At 35.2% G+C, this 15,843-nt stretch overlaps 1 pseudogene; it reads right to left on the bottom strand.

Annotated features, from left to right (window-relative positions):
• Positions 1 to 12,702: 12,702 nt before the first annotated feature.
• Positions 12,703 to 14,367, bottom strand: LOC143535495 (uncharacterized; annotated as a pseudogene).
• Positions 14,368 to 15,843: the final 1,476 nt, after the last annotated feature.

The following is a 15,843-nucleotide window of genomic DNA, read 5'->3' as shown; positions in this document are numbered from 1 at the left end:
GTTCTTCTGGGCTCAAGCGGTCAACACAGTGTGCTATGTTCAAAATCAGGTGTCTATCAACAAAAAATAGAAAAAGACTCCTTATGAGATTGTTTATTGTCACAAGCACACTATAGCACACTTGCGTTCCTTTGGATGTCCATGCACTATGTTGAATCTCGAATCAACTCTAAAGTTAGGAGCTAAAGATCATGATTGCTACTTCATGGGATATGATGGTCGCACTGCCTACAGAGTTTATAACAAGGCAACAAAGCATCTTGTGGAATCTTATGATCAACACTGGCTAGTCGAGAATGAAACCAATGTTCGTGTCGGTTCTGACTAGTTATTTGATTATAATGAACTGTTTAAGCCATTTAATGTGTTTCCAGTTGTTGATGCAGGAAAATCAGTTAAGGGGTTTCGAATATTGTAGATGAAGAATAAGAAGACATATCTGTTGGTTTACAAAAGTCTTCGGTGCTGGGTATCGATCCGTCAAAATTTTCGGATATTACTCAGCCTTCGTCTTCAAGTCCACAAGAACATGTTACTGAGACTGATTTTTCTCAAAAGTCTCCTGAAGAATATGAATTACATATTGCTGAGACATCTGCGGCTGATGTTTCGTCAACAGAGGTGAAAGTGCCATTCGTCAAATATTTGGTAGCACTCTGTTTCCAGATGTCATACCAAACGAATACATTGAAAGTACCTCGTACTCGCACAGTACCTTGGCATCTGGATGGAGGAACCCGCTCTCTGAATTCCTTAAAGACCCAAAACATTTACCGGCTACCAGTTCCGTTCCCGATCACTATGTTCCAACAAGAATTCAATTGGATCATCCAATTGAGAATGTCATAGGTCCCCTTGAAACAGGCGTCTCAACCATAAGTCAAACAACACAAATCAATAGGTGTCTATATTCCTGTTTTAATTCTCATATTGAACCGAAGTCCGTTGAAATGGCACTGCAAGAACCAAATTCGGTGGAAGTCGTGCATGAATAGTTAAATCGTTTTGAGAAACTTAAGGTTTGGAGATCGTTTGAGTTACCCGTCAAGAAAAAGGCATTAGACATGAGATGGGTTTTCCGCAACAAGCAAGATGATACTGGGGTTATTGTTCGAAACAAGGTGCGGCTTGTGGTTTGTGGTTTTCGTCAGGTTGAGGGTTTAGATTACACCGAATTGTATGCTCCGGTGGCTCGTCTTTAGGCCATTTGAATTTTCTTGGCATATGCTTCCTACATGGGTTTCACAGTTTATCAACTGGATGTCAATACGGCAATTTTGTATGGAGAAATAAAGGAGGAGATATAAGTGGATCAGCCACCTAGTTTTACTAATTCGAAGCATCCTACTCATGTCTATAAGTTGGACAAAGCTCTTTATGGTCTTCATCAAGCTCCTCGGGCATGGTATGTTATTTTGAAGCATGGGTATAAGCGAGAACCATCGCACAAATAATATTCCTCTAAACTGTTGGAAAAGATTTGATCTTGGTTCAGATTTATGAGGACGGCATCATTTTTTGTTCCACTAGCAATAATCTATGTTCTGAGTTTGAGGAAATAATGAATAAAAGGTTTGAGATGAGTTCTTTACGGGAGATGACGACATTTCTGGGGCTAAAGGTTCATCAAACTTCAATAGGAATTATGCTACACCAAGGGAAATATGTCTAGGACATGTCGGCGAAGTTCGATTTCAAAGATTCTAAGTGTGCGGCGACTCCCATGGCGGAAAGATCTCTTCTTTCATCTGATCATGAAGGGAAATCCGTAGAAAAAACGTACTATCGATCAATAATCAGATCCCTGATGTATCTCACTACCAGTCGTCCCAACATCATGTTTGATGTCTGTCAATGCGAGCGTTTCCAGACCAATCCTAAACTTTTCACTTAACTGTTGTTAAACATAATTTTAAATATCTGAAAGGGCAACCGAAGCTAGCTATTTGGTATCCCAAAAACTCATATTTTGATTTATATGCTTTTGCTGATAGCAATTATGGAGGTGATGATATTGACATGAAATCTACTTCTTCTGGATGTCAATTCTTGGTGATCGACTTATTTCATAGAAATGCAAAAAACAACAAATGATGTCCACATCCATTGCTGAGGTCGAGTACATTGCTGCTTCTGCCTGCTGTTCACAGGTTATCTGGATGCAACATCAATTACTGGATTACGGTTTGGAATTTCTTGACACTCCAATCTTTTGTGATAATGATGCTACTATTGTTATTGTTAAAAATCCGGTTCAGCATTCTAAAACCAAGCACATTGACATAAAAATTCATTTCATTCATGACTGTTATGACCGGAAATTGATTCATCTTGAACAAGTTCACACTGATAATAATGTGGCAAACTTATTTACAAAACCGGTCAGAACAACCAAATTTAATGTGCTTGTAGGATTCCTTAAAATGTTACATTTCGATGATTGAGTCTTTTTTAGATTAAATTTGTATATAAAAGTTTTTCTTTCTATTAAAAATTTTGCCCAAATTTAGGGGGAGAAAATTCAAAAATACATAAAGAGTGTTTGTGTGTTATAATATTAAAAAAAATCAAACAGAGTGTGTGTGTATTATAAAATTCAAAAAGAATGTGCGTGCATCTTATAAAATTAAAAAAAATATATAAAAAACTTGGGTTTTGGTCCTTTTTCTAACTGGGAAGTGATATGTTTATTCAGTTACAAGTTTTATAAGAAGCTTGAAATGTTTTAAATGAAATTTGATCCAACCTTTGGAAAATGATAGGTAAATTGACTTTGTGTGTCTATCGTGTAAAGTTACTAGGCTAAAAAGGTTGCTGAACGGTCATTGATAAGTATGGTATCTTTCCATGATGCCTAAAAGTTTGAAGTGATATAAATTAAATCAGCTAAACGTACTATGAAGAGTTATTTTGAAGATTTATGCATGTCTCTAGATAAATCTCTCCGAATGAAAGGCAGAAAAGCAAACCCAGTCATACACGAGCCCGTTAATTTCTTGATCACCAAAAATATTTTATTCTTTAATCGTTGATAAAAAATGCGTATAATTATTGTAATAATAGTTTATAATCTTGAAGTCAAAATTGTTTTAAAGCGTAAAGGGTTAAGGAATTGTTTTTATCAAACATGAAGCGTTAAGGAATTGTTTTTATCAAACATGAAGCAAGCTTTATGTTCATTTGTGTTCTTAGCCCATAAGGCCTGGTACGCCTATTGTGTTTTTGGCCCATATGGTCTGCCCAGATGATAGTGAAAATCCCTGGTTTCAGCCCAAATCAAAATTTTGATATATAAAGGGCACTTGATATTATTTTTTGTTTATTATTTTCAGAAAAAAATCAAACGGCAAATTATACTCTCTCTTATAAATCTCAATAATCATACTTTCCATTATTTTCATCTTCTTCGCTTTCACTAATCTTTATAGGTAAATAAATTCGCTTTTAAGGATTTGTTTCAGGGTCACTGTTAAACGATCTATGGACCTTAATTAATGTTTTGATTTAAAAGGGTTATTTTTTAGTGTGATGTTTGATTGACTGAATTTGATTGTGGTGCCTATTTATGGTGAATTATGGTCTTGTTATGAGTTTTTTTTAGAAGTTGCAGGTTATTCGTTAATGACGGTTTTGGTGTGTTTGGGAAGATGACACTTTATTCGAGATGGATTTCAAATGGTTTATATGCCCGAGATCATCGGAGATCTTGGTATCATGGGTTCTTGAGGATGGTTGACCGAAAACCTTTGGTCAACCAGAGAACCCCTGAGATTTACTGAGATCTCAAGGGTTCTCAGTCAAGTTTGATCGAGAACTCATAAGGTTGACCGAGAACCTATGGTTCTCGGCTGTCTAGGCTTATTTTTAACGGAGAACTAATTTGTTGGACCGAAATCGCTTATTATTGACCGAAAACTCTTTGTTTTGACACAGAACTCATAATTTGGACAGAAAACTCATTGATCAGATTTTAATATGTGTTAATTGGACTAAATTTATAAAAAAGGACTTATAGTTTCATCATTTCAAGTCTTGGTCCTTATAATATTATCATGTTATCAAAAAAAATAGAACTAATAGAGTATGGACATAAGTTAATATGTATCTAACTTGACTCATTTGTTGCAGTCATGGCTGATTAAACATCTCTCAAATATGTTGATACACACAATATAGTTGGATGTCTGTTTGATCCTCCTCCAACTCACAAAGAATTCAAGTCTATGATTGTGAGGCTGAATACATGCAGGATTCCTCACACACTACAAGAAAATACTGTGATTTGCAAGAAGATGGTGACAGATTTTTGGAACCATGCCTCAATCAATCAATGAGGTGTCAAGGGATCAGTTACCATCGACTCTACTATGAGAAGTGTTGCTGGTTGGTGATCAACCTGAATACCCTACATAGTATTCAACTGAGGCTGTAGCAGAGATCGTGCAACGAATGGTCTATGAAAGAACCTATCCTCCTGCCATCAAGAAGCTATTCAATCCGTACTGGAGGTTTCTAATTCACACATTCTTTAAGTGTGTCTCGGGAAAAAAGGGGGTTCTGATGAGATCAGCCACACTCAAATGTCGGTTGTAGTTGCTTTGATCATGGTCTGGAATTACAACTACTCAAAGTTCATGTCAGATGAGATGATAACCAACCTGAAGGGGAAGAAGAAAGATATGTTTTTGATATATCTGAGGTTTCTACAAATAATCGTTGATTCTCATTATCCTGAGCTGAATCGATTTGTAAAGACGCTTGATCTAAAGGAAATGGGTCCAAATACCTTTGGTTTAATGAAGCAGTCAAGGAAAGGGGCTAAAGTGGTTTATCAAGGACTTCATCCACTGGTAAAATTTGGTAAATTTTCTAAGACTGAAGTTGCTGTTGTTGCTGAGAAACACGCGGTTCCTGTTCAAAGGCCTTCAACTGCCTTTGAAACTATATCTGATGATGACTCTGATAGTTCTCCATCTCAACCTTTGGAGACAGAACGCCAAGTGCAACAATCTGTACCCACTACTGAACAACTTGAAGCTTTTGAGACGTTTAAAGAAAAACTCCAGTCAATTGCATTGAAACCTCCTCAATTAGTTGCGGTGACAGATGATGAAGTTGTTGAAGATGAGCCAGCCACCGATCTTATCCCACGTAAGCGTCGAAAGAAAGATCCATGGTGTGCTGGAAAGTGACTTTGTGCCAACTGTTCAACCAAAACTAACTGAACCTATTATTGAGCCTTAATCTGAACAAGGCCCATCTGTTGAAGCCCAATATACTCGAGATCAAGATGATGATGTCATTATGAAAGAGTGTAACTTTGAAGCCCATATTCAGTCAACTACTGAACTTTCCATATCATCTGATCTGATTGGTCAAGAAAGCTGGCAACTGAGAAGATTGCCCACATTCTCGCTATCCAAGATAAGTTTTTACAAGACAAGGGTAAAGGGGTTGCTTTGGAAGCCGAACCAGTTTATGTACATGCTTTGAAACGCAGGTCTTTGAGCTTGAACAAGACTCTGTGGTGAAAGATGTGCGTATTTAAGAGCTTCAAGCCAGCAACACTGATAAAGACTCTAAGATTGAAGAACTTCAGGCTATCATGGGTGGTCTTACCGCTTTATACTTTGATCTCCAACAAAATGAAGAAAATAGAATGAAATAGATTGCCTTTATCTCAGAGTTTAAGGGAGTGGATGATAGCGGTGATAAAACTGTTGGTAATGAGCAAGGTGCTCCTGATGATAGCGGTTCCAGTTAGCGGTTCTAGTTTTGTGTACTGCTTAAAATATCGATACTTCCGCGCAACTGGAAAAATACTTAACGGCTCCGCCTAAGACTGCTGAAAAAATAGAAAGAATCAAAAGGAAGACACTGATAATGAAAAACTCCAACCAGAACATCGTATCTTCATATCATCTGGACAAATTTGTGGTGGAACTCCAAAAGGGGTTATCAGATAAATATGGTGATCGTTCAAGAGTTGTTTCATGGGGTTACGATATCGAGAAAGAGATTTGGTAGGTCAAGCGTAAGTCTGGGAACATGGAATACTACAAGAAGATGAAAGAATTTGGTTCATGGATAAAGGTTGATTTAAGTGATTTGATACAAGCCCCTTTCCATGACCCAAATCATGATCCAAAGGCCACCAAGTTCTGGGACTTTCTAAGAAATCAGGTGGAGAAAGGGTTCCTCACTATGCCCACTGCTGATTCATTTGTCAAGAAAGCGAAGGGGGTTGTGATCCTTACACTAATAAGCCGATGCTGAATATTATGTGGCCTCCAACTACCAAAGTGAAGTCCATTCTGACCACTAGGAGATTTCTTTAGGGTGCTCTTGATGAGATGAAGTTTTGGTCGTATGATGGTGAGACTGCTACAGTAATTATACGGCTAAGGAAGGGTAGTACCGTATCGTTGATCCATGAGACCTTCTCAAGTTTGAAGAGAAAGATATCAGAACTCTTAACGGCTTTCAAATTATTGCAGAACCAATTTATGAGCCAGCTGCTAAAGAGTATACAGGTATGGTGGGATCGATCATTCGTACGGGGTTATGGGTTGGTGCTTACAGAGAGTTAGATGTGAAGTGATGGAGCATGAATGAAGATCAAGCTATAAACAATCGGGAGATTGTTGGGCTATACTTAGGGGGTGTTTGGGATTCCTTATTTACGCCTCCTTATACCTTATATAAGGAGTTTTTCATAAGTTACAATATCCTAACTTATGAAACTCTTAGTTTCTTCTTTAAAAGGTTTAATAAGTTATATTATCCAAACACTATTTTAATCAATAAAAGTGAATAGGTTATAAGGAGGTAAAAATAAGGAAACCCAAACAACCCCTTAATCTATTGGGCTTGGTTTTGGCTAACTTGTAACACAGGCTTGGAACGTAGGGTGTTTGGTATTATATATACCTTGTAACTAGGTCATTATAGGAGTCGATCATTAGCAAACGGTGTGAAGTTACATAGTCTTTGATTCTTATCATATTGTAATCGTTGTGAAGGGCTTAAGCACTCGACGTTAATATGACGTGTTGTGAAGCCCATCGTGTCTTGATTGTTGTTTATACTTGTTTGTCTTAAATCAATTCGTTGTTATTTTCCGCCTACCAACGAGTTAATTGATATCACATTGAAAGATCACGTTTTGGGACTTACAATATATCTAATTGAATCATGTTTAGGTTTGATATTAACATCAATTGAAACACAAATTGAAATGGAGCCTACAAATGCTTGTACTTAAATTGCGTTGTGTAGTATGTATGATTTTCGAGACATGTGAAAAGTTCCTAGGTCAGGTTTAAAATTAGAAGGTTGAAACTCCAGGTTGTAGTTGGATTTGTTAACATGCGATCACCTCTAAATTTTATATGCTTTCACTATAATTATTCCTATATCGTTTCTATAGAATTTTCAAAAATACTCAAGCTTGGCTCGCTTACTTGCCCGAGTGAGTGGGCTTCCTGTACTGCTTAGTTGAGACTCACCTTGTCACTGACTGTGTTCGCTTAACCTCAGAAATAGCCGACTACTTACTTCAATTGCTCCCTGCTCAAGGGCTTTGGTCAGAAGTGTATTGCTACCATCCGGTGCTATGTTGGATTTGAATCAGATTTCGGATCAATCTATATTGATTGACTGTCTCCATTATGTTGTTGCTAGCAAATACCACTATTTTTGGTTTATTTTCAAAAAGGGGGTTGCGGCGTAGCTTGTTGCCCGCTTACCTGCCACTTCATTGTAAATCGTTTGGATGTTTCTATGATAATAAAATAAATGGGTGTCCATGCGCCCACAGGTTCCTACGTAGGCCCGCCGCTGTTTTTGTCAAGGAAACTTGAGTTTTTATCATGGTGAGAAGAATAGTGATATGGTTGAGCGGATTATTAGAACACCCCTTTGGGTTCTTTCAAAAATGCAATAATCGTTGTTGTGAATTAATCGGTTCATATTATATTAACATTTTTTTGTTTAACCTCAAAAGTGAAACTAGGTAATGTGATTTCAATTTCGACTTATTTTCAAGTATAGCATTAGGTGTGAATTTATTACACAACATGAACATAACAAGATATTTACGGGTTTTGGTTTCATGTAAACATATCAGTTTTAGTGTTAGACAAACGAGTTCATGTCGGCTGACCCGCTTAATCCATTTTTGTTTATATTTAAATCAAAAGAAAAAGAAAAGGTTCATCATCCATTAGAATAATTCAGTGCAAAAACACACCAAATGGCATATAAAATAGATGTCAATGATTATGTTCACCTAAACCCAAAGTTGACAAAAAAAAAACTCGACCATGACCCGCATTACATATTCGATAAATGCTTAAATAGCATTGCATAATAGATGGAAAAATTGAAAAGGTAAACATAGACTCAAAAGAAATAATCCAAGCATGACTAAAATGACTCAGCAACTAATCCAACCTTGACTCCACATGGCTCCAATATAACGACTATTAACTAGCAATATCAACTTTTCTTGGTATACATGCACGTTTTGGTGTAAGTAATGCAGCTTGTACTCATTATGTCCAAGGAGTTCATCGAAACGCGTTACCAAAATCTAATGATATGCCAAACCGTTTTTCCGCTAACTCCTAGCATTTCATCAGATTATGTCAAATCATTTCGATGAACTTGAACATAATGAGTACAAGATGCAGTACTTACACCATGGTAATGCATGTATCTCATACCGTTCAAGAAGAACTATAGAAATTAACCTACATAATACACAAATTCACAAGAGTTAAACGATGACAATATTGGACTTTATTATTATTAGGTATTGTTAGTCGGAGTTTATAGGCCCACCTTTTAAGTTTCTACAGTTTGCATTCTCTACAAGGTATTTCAAGATCGAATTGTTGTTCAAATTCCATCTTTTATTTTACTTCCCGTGCAATAACTTGGCATGTTTGGTGAAGTTTACTTGACCTTTGGATGATGAAAGAAGTATGTACTAGCAAGATTTGATTATTGATTACGTTGAACCATCTCTTGCAGACTTATTTTCCCATGTAACAAAGAGTTCTCGCTGGGAGTCTTTCAAGGATATCTTTGACAGTTTGAACCAGCTGATCAACCTTCTTTATCCTCTACGGCCATCTCCATAAACTACTACAATTGATTAGATAACATTTAAAGAAAACATGGTTAGTGTTTGTAAAATCCCCATCCTAGTCCTTTACTAATTAGTTTCAAATATAAGTTTTGAACATATACGTTTATAAAACATGTAAACAACTTTAATTAATCTTTTTGTCAAATATGCATTCTTTTCAAATGATATGGTGGCTACCATGATATCACCTAGCATGGTATCACCTAGTGCCAGGACATCCCCAATAAAATCAATTAATAGAAGGGTGTATGACCACAACATAGAGTGATAAAAACCATAAAAATGTGATTTAAGGGGATGAGACTTTTATATGGTATATCTTAAATCCAGACGTACAAGCAAACCTGATCATTATTAGAAATATATTAATCAAGACTTTAATAATAATTAAGATGCAGAATAACATAATCGTCATGTCACTAAAACAATTCTAGAAATTAGTATTAATTGTTATTTCTCCTAACAACTGAACATTACAATAGCTGTCCTTTTTAAATGAAAAATAATAACAAACCCAAAGAATTAAAATGACTATACTACCCCTAGTCTAATATTATCTCTAATTAATAGGATGAAGCTAGCCAAAACAAGAGAAAATATGTCAATTAGATGAAAAGAACATTGACCGTGCATATAAACCAATTTCCATCAACTATGCCTCAAATAACCTTAACATAAGGTCTATGTATGATGTTTTGTAATAATATAATTGGTGATCATCAAGATAGGTTCTTTTCTCCTTAGATAGATCTTAACATGCACATTCCTTTTGAGATTAAAGACAAGGGAAAAGAATTATAGAATTACCATGAGAATGTGGGAAAATCGGTTTGGGGTATCATCAAATTTTGATGATATGTATCGATGAACTTCTTGAACGCAATGAGAACAAACTACATCACATGCACCAAAGTAAGCATGCATCCGACACCATTTAGAAAGCAACATAGAAACCTACAGAATAAACACATTTGTATTATCATTCTAGTTTGGGTTTTGGTTGTATTTCTTGTCTTAGATGTCCTTACACTTGTAAAACAATGGGTGACAAATAATATAGCCTTGTAGAATGTAAATTGATGTTGAGAAGGAGAAAAAAAGTTCAAGTAAAAGCATTGTAACTGTTTGTGTTTCTTTTCTACGGATCAGACACAACTTTAGAACAAGTGACAATTTTAGAACAATTGACAAACCGTGGTTTGAACAGAGGATTGATGGGAAACTTATAAAATTTTGCAAACCCTAGTTTAAAATCACTGATTGCACCAAAAGCATACACCCTAATACCGCTTTCTTTTGTTTGATGGTTTGTAGTCAAGCTATGGTTTGAAACCACAATTTGATCCTTTTTATTTTCTTTCTTTTTCCTATGAAATGTCAACGGCTTGATCTTTTTCCCTATTTTTTAGATGACAATGCACTATTGTTATTGTATATTACTATTTGTATTTTAGTAATATTCAATTTCAAACCTTAGTTTCGAACTGCAGCTTGACGCAAATAAAACAAAGATCGTAAGATACTTTCCTTTAAAAAAAAGAAACAACGATCAAATTATAGCTTCAAACCATGGCTTGAGTAGAAAACCACCAAATAAAATAAAACGGTATTTGGGTGAATGTTTTTGGTGTAATCCGTGTTTTCAAATCATTGTTTGTATTATTTTATTTGTTGCTAATTAATTCCCTATTTCAAACCATGGTTTGTCATTTGTGAAATGTTGTGGCTGAAAAATTTGCTAAAAGGAAACATAAACCGTGGTTTCAAATCATGGTTACGCCAAATGTGAAACACCCTTTAAAAGTAAACTATTTTTGAAAGATTTTTTCTATAAACACCATTTCTGGAAAAAAAAAATTCATTATATATATCCATCAAACAACATAAAAGTAAATATCAACGTCATAGTTAAAGGAAATTAAGTCAAATGAACCACATATTAATTTCTAATTACCCAACAATGATATATATATATATATATATATATATATATATATATACTAGTAGGTACCCGCGCGATGCGGCGGGATCCGAAAACAACTTGCAATATATAAATATGATCATTTACCAAATGCAATACATAATTATGCCTTAAAAACTCATAATTTCATATGGAAACAATCCTATACAATATTCACTAATTTTGTGTAACATGTGTACACTAATAGTTTCCGTCTTAAAAACTCGCAAGGTTGTTTGTATAGTGTAACAATAAGCTATTAAAATTGAATAAGGTCCTTCTATTTAGGTGCACACAACATGTAATTTCCTATCTACTGCAACAATCAATCATCATCATAGCATTCAGCTCGCCATGCAGCCAAAGATAACAGGAAAGAAGGTGCAACCTGTGCATAAAATGAAATTATATAACTTTGCATATTCCTAAACTTAGTTATTTCCAATCAGCATCAAATCAAAATTTAATACTTACTTATTGACCATGAAAGTAAAACTTCACCTAAATACCGTACTGAACTGCTTAGCCCTAAAATTGACTTTTCTTTTTGCCAAACCAGACAAATTATGGTGTAAAATTGATATAAATTCCCTTAGAAGATAGAATGTGATAAAACAATCAAACTGTTTAAAAATGAAATGCGATTAGTGAAGGTTCTAAACTTAAAGACATAATTCATGTTCATTGGTTAATTATTAATAGATGATGTTTACATCGGGACAATTACAGACTAACGGCAAATAGACGAGCAACAAGCTGCGCTGCTACCCCCTTCTGAATAGCAAACCCTACCCTACTAAATACAACGTTCCCTTTAGCATGGGCGGAGTTAGACATAATTGAGTATTGATACTTAAATTTTATAAATAAACTGGTTGACTAACTGGCCAAATCTGACTTGTTAGCCAAACGAGTCGATAAAAACTTTTTAGCCAAACGAGTTGATCAAAAGTTCTTGGCAAACGAACCAAATAAAACTTTTTAGCTTATCAGAATATACATTTTTAGTCAAACGGGCCGAATAGAACCTTTTTTATACATCAAACAAATTTTGTAGTAGTAAATAAAGATTGAAGTAGAAAATAAAGTCAGCCAAACAATAACAATAACCCGAAAACCCGAAATCCGAGCTTCAAGCTAAATAAAAGCTTATTTGTAAACAAGTCCGAGCTTCACTTATGAAGCTCGAACTAGCTTACAAGCCTAAATGAGTCCCTATTCTTTATATAAAATTATTTTAATTTATTAAAGATATATATTTATATTATAATTAATATTATATATAAAATTATAATAAAAATGAGTAAGTAATAATTAGGTTATACAAGAAACTTATAATTAAAATATATTAAAATATTATCAAAGATGTATATAATTCAATAATAGTTAAGAAACGAGCCTAGCTCGAGCTTGAAAAACTACTAACGAGCCAAGCTCAAGCTCCAGTTAGTTAAGCCACGAGCTCGGGCTAGGCTCGTTTACACCCCAAGTAGGGCTCGTTAGTTTTCCTTAATGGGTTCTCATGGTTTACCTATATTAATCTTCATGATTTATTACAGGTATTCATAAGGGTCTAAAACTATGCCAGTCAAATCAAGTTATAGTCATATTCTTCTATCAAATTGCTATAGAGACAAAAAAAATATTAATAGAATTATTACAAATTTTTACCTTTCAGTAACTGATTTTGTTGTGAGTCCAAATCCAAAAGGAAAAACTGGACCATAATGTTCATCACCAATATTCATTGGCGGTTGATCAACTGTTCTAAACCAAGTTCTTGAAAGTTTACCAGTGAATTTAAGGTCACCAAAAAGCACATCAGCCACACCTTGGCCTTCAGAACCTGGTAACCAGGCTGCAACCAGAGCATCAATAACCGACATATACGGTTCATTCACAACCGGTCGACCTGATATGATGACCACAACACATTTCACGTTCTCGCAAACGTTTGTGACGATACTTGGACCTGGGTCTGCAATTGTGAGGTTACCAAACATTTATGTGTAACGATGTTCACCAACTATAACTATGGCGTATGAGAAGTTGTTGGACTTGATGAACTCGGTATTTGGATTCTCCATGTAGGATATTTCGGTGGTCGGGTCAACCACATATTTGATTACGTTAAGAATAGTTGTTCCTTTAGTTAAGATGTAATAGATACATGTTTTAGTATAGTTGTTCCTGTAGTAACAGTTGTATTAATCACCAAGAGGTCAAGTAGTTTCAATGCATACGCCATTACAACTTAAGGGTGTGCACTAAACCGAAATAGTTGACATAACCGAACCCAATAAAAAACCAACGCTTTGGTTTTGTGTTTTTTAAAAAATCGGTTTTGCTATAACCAATAACTGAATACACTGATCCGAACTGATATGACCGAAAAAAACCGACTTTGAGTAGTTTATAAGAAATTAATAAATGGTGTGGCCAAAAAATATGAGGTTCACATGTGTAATAATCGGTTAATTATAATTTTAAAAGAATGTAGGCGCAAAGTTTTTGGCCCAAATTCATATTCTGGGCCTTTTTCGGCCCAAAACCGAACTGAACCCACTGTAAAAACCAAACAGTTCCAAAAACCGATTTTTTTGTTTTTGGTTTGATTTGAGCCAAAAACCAACCAAGACGACCCATCCACAAACTTCTCAAAATTTCTTTACTTGAAAACAAGCCATAGTAAACTTGTACGCCCATTTTGCTACCTCGAGCAACAAGAAAGCAATAACTGACTTTCCTTTCGGGTGATTAAACGCGGGCTTTTGGCCCGTAAGATAAACGTACCTGTTGTGTTTCCATTCCCGCTAAACCCTTGCCAACCAATTGTCCACCCGCCACATTGGTAGCCCAAGTTATCTGCGTGACTTCCAGCAACCAAAACCTTAGATGCCATCTTCAGTAGGGGCAGCATCTTGTCATCACTCGTTTCCTAGTTTTTCAGCAGCACTAATGATTTCCTAACCGCCTCCCTTGCTATTTCTCGGTGTGCCTATATTTCTCAAAACCGTAAAACAAACACATTTAATAAAGTTAACGAATCACTTACAAAGTCTGAGTTCACTGACTTGGCTTCCAACCTCGTTAACCATACTGAAATCGGTTAGAGGGTTCTCAAACAGGCCCATGGTAAACTTGACCCGTAGAATTTGGCTCACTGGATCATCAATACGGTCCATTGAGATAAACTTGTTCTTGACCAAAAATGTAAGATCATTAATGAACTCGATGTAATTATTCGGCACCATAACCTGTTGAAGAATTTAAATTAATAATGAACTAATTTAACATGAACCAAATATACGCATATAGACATATAGTTATATACTAACCATATCAATGCCAGTAGTAAAATGTACGATTTTAAAAGATTGTTCTAAAAAAGCTTGAAAAATTCACTCAAATTCGGTTCGTTTACAAACCGAGCCAACTTGAAAAAACTCGCTCAAAATTGGCTTGTTCACAAACTGAGCTAGTTCATCCGACTTGTTTACAAACCAATTTTTAAAACCCTGAAACAACAGTTACCTGACTATTAAAGAGTCAAACTACCTTTAATCAGTTTTTATTTGGTATGGTCTCAGCTATGGCTTTAACTCGCGAGTTAACTTTTTTACAACACTAATATTATACTTGAAAGAAATTTAAAAATTAAAAAACTTTTTATAATATGTAGTAACACCGCAGATTTCATCAAATACAATATGCTGAAACTCTACCATGCAACACTACAAAACAACATGAAAAATAATCAAATTAACAGGTAAGGTTATACAGAGTTAGTTAAGTGAGTAAAACATACCTGTTATCGAGATGGCCCAAGAAGAGGATTAAAATAGGGTTTGACAGGTCCATCTCGAGCAAAGGTTCCTCGAACAAAATACACCAGCTTTAAAAAAATAAATTTGAAAGAAAAAGTGAAAAGGAAATAAACATCCATAGAAACATTATGAAAACAACAAATTAGGGATGAGATCGGTGGGTGCCATACCGGTAACGACCTGTACCGGTATTAAAAATCCCGATCCCGAAATCGTAAATTCTTGGTACCGGTACCAAATCTCCGAAATTTTCTACCGGTACCAAAATTTTCGGTTCAGTAACGGTATTAAGGTAAAATTCGGGAAATATGTGTACCGTACCGATACCGAAATTCAAAACTTTGGTGCGGATTCGGTTGCTCATCCTCGCAACAAATTTAGATAACTTCTCTTTTGAAGCCAAATTACATGACATAATGCAATAATAAAATTGAAACTGAAATACAAAAATAATTAAACTCAATCTAAATGATACACCACAATCAAAGTAAATAAAAGAATCCAACATGTGGATGTTTCATTGAGAGATCATCCATGCATTGAATTAAAAACGCAATGTTCCCTTCTATGAAAGGATTTGTTGATAATCGCATCCTATCATAATATGACCACATATGAAGAGATATAATTACAAATCGATTATATAAAGTGACAAGAGTGCAAAATGGCTCCTAAGAGGATACAACCTGGATCACAGGTGAATCAGATTCCAGTTTAGTCATAAATACACTAACAAGAGCTAAAATTGAAATCTTGACATGTAACATGTGAAAAGCATTTAAGGGAAACATGTTATTCAATGTATTTTGTAATTAAAGAAAAAAAACTTGTTCAGAAAATTAAGCACTTTCGTATAGGAACATACAAGGTTCTCCTTTAATATATCGTCGCACGATAGAGTT

This window comes from Bidens hawaiensis, unplaced genomic scaffold, assembly GCF_021521415.1.
Source record: "Bidens hawaiensis isolate Kalapana, Puna unplaced genomic scaffold, B.hawaiensis_p1.1 tig00010504_1, whole genome shotgun sequence".
NCBI classification, from domain to species: Eukaryota; Viridiplantae; Streptophyta; class Magnoliopsida; order Asterales; family Asteraceae; genus Bidens; species Bidens hawaiensis.
Note: the sequence above shows the minus strand (reverse complement) of the source record. Positions and strands in the feature narration are given on the sequence as shown.